Here is an 8,105-nt window from a genome sequence, read left to right on the forward strand (position 1 = left end):
TCATAAACCTTGAAAAACAAAACTTTTCTCCAAGGATATCTTTGGTAGGGTTGGACTTTTGTTATGCATAAAATAATGGGTTATAGCAAGAAAAAAAATTCAACCAAATGTCTTTTACCTTCGTGTGGAGGAATTTTAACAAGTCATGCCACAATATCTCAGTTGAGTTGGTCAGCCACACCTGGGAAAATTCAACAATATTCAGTGTTTTTTATTATTAATTTTGATTTCAATGTACTTTGTGGGATTGCCAAATTATTCTAGACTGATAGATGTCAGTGACTGTGTTGTTTGTTCTTCAGATTGGATGCAGTCTGTTTTTTGTTCTTAGATCTTGTAGTCTGCTTTATGCTGTCAGACAGGTTCTATTTAAAGTTTTGTTAAAGTGATTTCTTGATAGTATAAGAATCAGGATAGGGAAAAAAACCTGTTCCTTATTATAATTACATGCCTTTTAACGAGGGGGTCTTGTATCGTTTCCTGTCATAGACAACTCCAGTGCAACATTGCAATGATAACTACCAAAAGTGGCCATAGGAGGGCAGCATAAGACCACTAACGGGTTTTCATTTAATCTGTAATTAGTAAGCAAACACTGTGGCTCTGTTCAGTGAGCTTCAACAGTTTATTGAATATTGAATAGAGTTTGTTAATTTCTCTTCACACTCAATCATATCAAACAGTCAAACATAATTAAGCATTTAAAGATTAGATTTTACAGGCTATCAATTAGGCTCTGGCATGTCCTTGGAACTTTCTGCAAGTAAGACATTTCAGAAAATCTGTGGTAATAAGTTACAATATTTAACACAAACCTGGATGGTGAGAAACTCCTACTACAGCTTGCTGATGCTGGAAATTTCTGGGATATAAGGCTTTTGTATACTTAAACTATTTGAAAGGCAGAAAAGATTCTTCAATCTTTTCAACAGGTTTAACCTTCACAGCTGTGTAAGAGAAATTGGAATGACCAGACCACCATTGGGTTTGATTTAAACAACCCTGAAGAGACAGAGCAGGATGTTTGGATGTGTTGTATGCTTACTACCAAACCTCACAGATGTGCCGTATTTCTCTAAGAGCTGTTTTCTCCTCTAAACACTAACAGATTGGGGAAAAATAAACAGAATGGAGATCATATTTTCTTGTGACCTGCTTCCTGAAAGCACGTGATTGAGATATAATATTTTATATAATGTCTTATCTTTTCATCTTTGCCGCTGGATGCAAATTGAGCCTGTGGCAGAGGGCTGCTGCTGTTCCCAGCAGGACGTCCATCCGTTTTGAGCCGACTCCTTAGCATCAGGAGCAGCTGCGGGGAGGACAGAGGAAGGTCACAACCAAAATGAGACTGAGTGTGTTCAGCAACAAAAGAGCCTTGGCCCTGTGGTTTCAAGGGCAAGATTTATGCAAAAAAATCTCTGCACATGAAAAATGGAGCACAGTGGAGCTCATTAAGGTGTTAGTCATGCACAATATCTTTCAAATCAAATGCTACAAAGCCTCAGTCTTTTCGCTGTCATTTCAGGGATCGTCTCTTCACTACTTAATATGCTGCAGCATACTGACTGCTGTTCAAATACATTCCATAGTTCTTGAGTGCTTACTAACTTGAAGGATTTTCTCCCTGATGTGTTAAGTACCCAGCAGATCAGAAGTAGCTGCTCCCTGCAAATGATAGCTCTAAATTCAGAGGTGAAGGATACCATAGATTAGCCTTTTTATGCACAATTTCATAATCAGAATAAAACTATAAAGTGTTATCCTAATCAGTGGTGTAAAATAAATAGCATTTCATTTGGTATGGTGACATATTCAGAATAGTCTTGGTCAGGTTTCATTGTGTTTGCATAGTAAGAGCCTTTATATCATACATCACATCACCCATCCACTTTCTTACACCCTTGTCCCTAGTGGGGTCTGGAGGGTTGCTGGTGCCGATCTCTAGCAAGACATTTCGTACAGCCTGGACAGGTCACTAGTCCAACACAGGGCAACACACACAAAGACAACCATGCACACACAGGCACGCCCACCCCCGCACACACACCTAAAGAGAATTTAGAGAAACCAATTAACCTGACAGTCATGGTTTTGGACTGTGGGAGGAAGCCGGAGTACCCAGAAAGAATCCATGCATGCACAGGGAGAACATGCAAACTCCATCCAGAAAGACCCCGGGCCGTGAATCAAACTCAGGACCTTTTTGCTGCAGGGCAAAAGTGCTACCAACTGCACTACTGTGCTGCCCGTATCTTATATTAATGAGCTGAAATGTCAATCAAAGAGGAACATGAGGAGGAATATATATTTCTCAATATTTCTTAATATGATATAAACTATAAAAAAACAATTTATGTACCCCCCCACCACCCAAAAAAAAAAAAAAAAAAAAAAAAATTAGCAATATAAACAAGCATGTAGAATATTTAAGAGCAATAAGTAAATTTTTTAGATTATTATTTTAATTGGGAGATTGAAAAAACTAACTGGTAAATCTAAAAGTGATCTAAGTTCCAAATATTGAATAAAGTAAATTAAGTCATAAATATTGGGTGGTGATGTTTATATTTTATTTAAAGTCAATATCTAAGGATTAGAAATAATTGAGGTTTAGGTGTCTCACTATAATTGACCAAATAACTTTATTAACAAAACAATACTTAAAGTAACTTTTCATTCTAAGGTTTTCTAGGAGATTTAAAGGCGAGTGCTAGAAGTGACACTTTCTGACAACATCTTGTTAATCTTTCATTCATAGTCAGTTGTTTTGAAATCAATTATGCTGCCTTTGTTTTAAATGATCTATTGAGTGTGTTGTTAGAATTATTGTTTGTTCTTTTCTGTTTTCAATAGTCGTGGTTTAGCACTGGAAGAGCTGTGTTCATAAAGCCTGTAAAATCTCATTTCATTCATGCCATCTGTTCTGCCTCTTGCTCCCACTGGCATAAATGTGATTAACTTGCCTCTTTTGGAAAAAGAGTCTACACTGGACCAATAAAAACTGTAAAAAAAAAAAAAAAAAACATCCAAACATTGAAATTATTTTCTTATATGTCCTTAAATGTATATAATATGCACGTTTAGAAAGTAAATATGTGTTTATGTGTGTCTGAAATACTTAAGAGCACACATCAGAGGCAAAACACTTTCATTTCATTGTGATCATACATGCATATATAATAGGTTTTAGACAGAGAAGGGTGGGACAGTAGGTCAAGTTTGGCCAATCTCTTTTTTTGCCTGTTCCTTGGCAAGGCTTGGCAGTGAATGATTGGCTGTTGAAATTGCATCAGCGGGACACTTGAGGACACCACCAGGCAGCTTTCAACAGACAGCTTTGTTCGTTCCTCAGTCTTGCGCAACAAGCAGCAAACTATGTGGCGGAGAAATGACTCCCATGCAACACCAAGTACTTCGATCAACCAGATGTTTCCCTCCCTGAGCTTGTTGTTATCACACTTGTTTTATAGGACATCCATGAACATTCTGATTCTGTCTTCATCTCGGTTCAGACTGTCAGCATGCCAGTTAGCAAACATTTAGCATATGCTCGGAGACGTGATATTTCACAGCATATGTTATGTGACAATATATGCCACACAGCCATATGGTCAGAGTGTATTAATACATCAAAACAGATGAGACTAACCAACATTATTTGAAATGTTCTTGTTTGGGGAAAATGACAAAAAGGTCAGTAGTGCAACTTCCGATTGTATACCTTTACTTTTAATGTTTAAAGTTCATATATAATCATTTTTGCACCTTTTTCATTTCAGCTGTGTTCAGACTTGTATCTCACGATGGTTATGTTCATCTTTTCTTGAATGATGAAATATGTGAAAAAGCATGAAATAACACATTTTTCTGCGCAAGGCAAATAAAACTTGCCATGGCAGAAAAATTATACGTTTGGAATGCTTAACTTGGACATCGGTGGATTACACAATGATGCAAGACAAAAAGGAGTGATTGCGTCATTGCCTGCTCATGCTTTAGTTAGGAATGCAAAAACGTATGGAGATCTGTCCAGTGAAGAGGAGGATACCTATCAAACCAGCACTCTACAGAAGAATTAAAAGTTTCAAAAGTCTCACTTTGGTATCTCCAGACTAGTGGTTTCAAACAACGCAATTTAGGTTATTTTGTTAATTTTGCAGCAACATTTAGTTATAGATATGCAACACAAAATAGCTCAGTTTAATGCTACAGCCACTACATAGCCCTCATATCCATCTTAGAAACGGCCATCTCTCTATATGTCTTACAACCTGATATTTTCCTGAGGTCTCCATTTCTTCCTTGATGTCTTTGTCATTGGTGGAACGATACTGACCCCTACTGACAGAATAGGTGATGGACAACAACATATTCTATATTTTAAGCCAAAATTAATGATTCTTTGTGCTCTAACCCCAAAAGCAAAACTAGTAAAGAACACAGAAAACACAAAACAATATACATTTACACAAATGTATATTGTTTATGGCCACAGAAGCACAATTATGAAAAGTTAAAAGTGTGTAATTTCTTACACTTCAATATATATAATATTAGAAAATGTGAATTCAAGATGGAATCTTTGACAACAGAAGAACGTTCTCCACAAACAGATCCCTTTTTAAATTTATTTAGTTTATTTAATTAGCACCAATTCAGAAAATAATTTATTGCCAGGTACTTTACATAAACAGGTCATTCCAATTTCAGTACTAGCTATACTACAGTTGCTGTTTGCTGCAGTTCAACTTTGTAACAAACCCTAATCCTATACAACACTGTACAAATTAGAGCAAATCTATTCTGACTTAATAACAGCTTTGCAGTGTAAATATTGAACTTCGTTGGCACAAACTTGTGCCTGCTATTTTAGCAGGTAGAAGGCTTATTTTTTCCTAACAAGTTGCTTCTCATACACCGATATTCACCCAAGTCATTAACACAACATGCTAATATTAACAGAATTAAACAACATTGTTTTACATTTGAGCATTTCTTAATATTGCTGTAGAAAAGGCTGATTGGGTCATTGGGTAAATACTGTATTTTGGTCTTTGAAGGATTATGGGGATTTATAAAGCTCACAATTTCTATCCCAATATTTGCTTAAGCTACCCAACTTCTGTCTCAGCTTAGATTTAAGACAAAACCCAGTAGCTGCTGTGAGTGAATCAATGAGTTTTGTGTGAGTTTAGGGGTTTTGGAAAATGACACAAATCCTTGAGTCAAATCTATTGGTATTGTTAGAAGTGCTTTCAGTAAAAAGCAGGTCTTTAGCTGACAAAAATCCCCTGCTAAGATGTTTTTTGAAAGTGTTGTTAATATTTAATGTAACACCAACTGTATAATTCAAAAGTTGTATTTGTCAGCTTTGAGCTGCCCTGAAGGAGCAGTACTTTTTACACACAGAGCGAAATACTGAAGCTGTATCAACTAGATTGTGAAACTCTTATGAAATTGCAACATGTCATAGCTGATTTATTTCACTATTGATTCAATCGAAAGACGTGTGATATTTTTTCTTCATGCCAGAGGTTTGAAGTAATTTTCACCAGATATCTGATCTGAGATTTTTTTTGAACAAACTGAGTAAGTTTTTTTTTATTTATTCCGGGAAAGTGGAGTTCTCTTTCCTCTGGAGCAACTCTGGAGAATATTTGTTGAGGCGATGAAAGCAAATAAACTAAACACGGTTGATCAGCTCCAGCAGTATGAAACACAATCCCACAGATAAAGCAATGCTGTTCGGTTCATTAGGTGCGTTCTCCACTTCTCGTCCTTGCTATCACCACAAGACATGATTCTGCCTTGAAACAATAGATAAGAGCTTTGATATTTGCCCAGACTGAATTTTTGCAGCGTTGGGTTGACAGTGCACATCTGCTGTAAATGTTTGAAGCCTCTTCACATCCACATGTGGTGAGTTAATCTTGGGTTTGGCTGCTGTTTGCTGGAAATTTGCTGAAGTCATCCAACTCTACTTTGCTCAAAGGAACTATAAAGGTGTAATCACCTCACCTCCACAGGTGTGTGAAAAGTCCCTTCTTGTCTCATTTAACAGCTATTTTCTGGTCACCTTAAACAGCTCCTAGGTAGCAAACATCTGCAGCTTTGGAAAAATGTTCTCATGGCATACTAACTGGTATTATCTTCACAAATGAAAAACAAATTTTTTTCGTTTCATTTCGAAAAATGAAACTTTCTTTTCATACTGAATAAAAACTTAACTATTTTTTCATAGAGCTGAATCGATGGGACTATCTCTGTGAGACCACTGCACATTTCCCTTGTATACAAATGTATACAAAGATAAGTAGCTTAAGGTAAGAAAATTCCATCATCTGCATTACACATATCTTTTTTTTTAGCATGTATTGACAAATGATACAAAATCACTTGATATTAACGGCAGCGATTAATATCAAAGTTACCCAATCTCATGTTGTGATGGCCAAACATTTTGTCAACACCGATGAAGATTCATTGTTTTTGACAGGCTGAAATATAAAATTTGCTCACATGGCAAGGCAGGGGAGTTAGACTTATTTTCTGAGTAATAATTATTTAACCACCTGGGGATCCAGTAGATCTTATATAGAACATTTAACTTTATTTCCAAAATGTCAAACCGTTATTACCATTCATCACAATGCACACATTTAAAGTCGAATAAAGACATATAATCTGCTTTCTTGCCACATGTGTGGTAAGATCCTAAAGCCTATCTCAGCCAAGGATATACCTAACTGCTTCTGAGAAAACCTATTATTATTCTATCATTGTCTATTTTCAAAACGTGCAAATTTAATCTGTTGCAAAAACTTAAAATGAGAGAAGTATTTTAAATTACATTAATTTAGTGAAGGTTGAATTTCAGACCTTTATACTTGCTGTGGAGAAAGGAAGAGTTAAAAATAAAAATCTCCATTTTAGGCTACAAAATCTCCCGAACACCTTCAAGGACATTTTACATCTCCCCCATTCAAGTGTCAGAAATCTTAAATGACATCTTAATGTGGATAGAAATTTTTTGGGCGTAAAATAAAATTACTTTAAAGGTGAGCCGTTTCTGCTTTCCAAGCCATCCTAAATCAAGGTTAAAGAGGATGACATATGCTTGCTCAGACAGATATCTATTCTGTGCAATTAGTTTTTTTCTGAAGAGCTCAGTAGGCTTTGTCCCTTAGGCATAAGCTGATTAGTAAGAAATAAAGTGGCTTAACTATCTAATAAACTATCTAAACTAAAATAACCTCCTAAACACTCAGGGATTTACTTATCTCCAAACTTCCTGTGCATCTAATCTCACACAAGCTGACACTGTCGGTTTCCAGAGCTTTAGTATCCGAGTTCTTGTTTTGTTTTGACCAGAAGTGTTCCTGCTTTAAAACGTTTGCCCCAGTGGACTCAGTTAAGCTTGACAATGTTTTTTTTTTTGTTTTTGTTTTTTTCTTGACACTTCAAATTATGTACCATGAATGTTCATATGCAAGAGTTTTCTTGAGTTCAACAGATAAAATCCACACAAATAAATGTAGTTTTGGGTAAAACTCTTCACACTTTTACTCGAGGGATGCACACCCAATTCCTCAAATATGATCTCATTATTACAAGTATGAAATTGTTTTCAGAGTGAGTCATCCATCTCAAAGGATGAATTCTCATTAGGATGGAGGAAGAACCAATTCTCTCTTGCTCAACAGTAAGACACCCCGGTTCCCCGCCCTTTCTCTCCCTCTCTCCTCTTGATCTTTATTGTCTATGCTTGGTTACACAAAACAGGCAACAGTGACACTGAAAATAGGCCCTCGATCAGCATTATCTGATGCCAGACTCCATCTTAGTGTCTTGCAAAGACAAAATCAGTGCAGTCACTTACTTTTACCCCAGTCTTGATGGAGTCGATTTTCTGCCAGTTCTCGTAATTTATAAGAATAAAAAACTTGATCTTTTCAGTGGCAGCTTTTCAAAGGGTTAAATACTCCTTCAGAGCCTTCCATGATCCTGTATAAACCTGTAAAGCAGATGACAGGCTGTGTGTGTGCGTGTGTGTGTCTAAGGGAGGTATTTGTGAATACACACCCTAGTAAAGAGGAGTGTTT

This window comes from Xiphophorus couchianus, chromosome 7 (genome assembly GCF_001444195.1).
Source record: "Xiphophorus couchianus chromosome 7, X_couchianus-1.0, whole genome shotgun sequence".
NCBI lineage: Eukaryota > Metazoa > Chordata > Actinopteri > Cyprinodontiformes > Poeciliidae > Xiphophorus > Xiphophorus couchianus.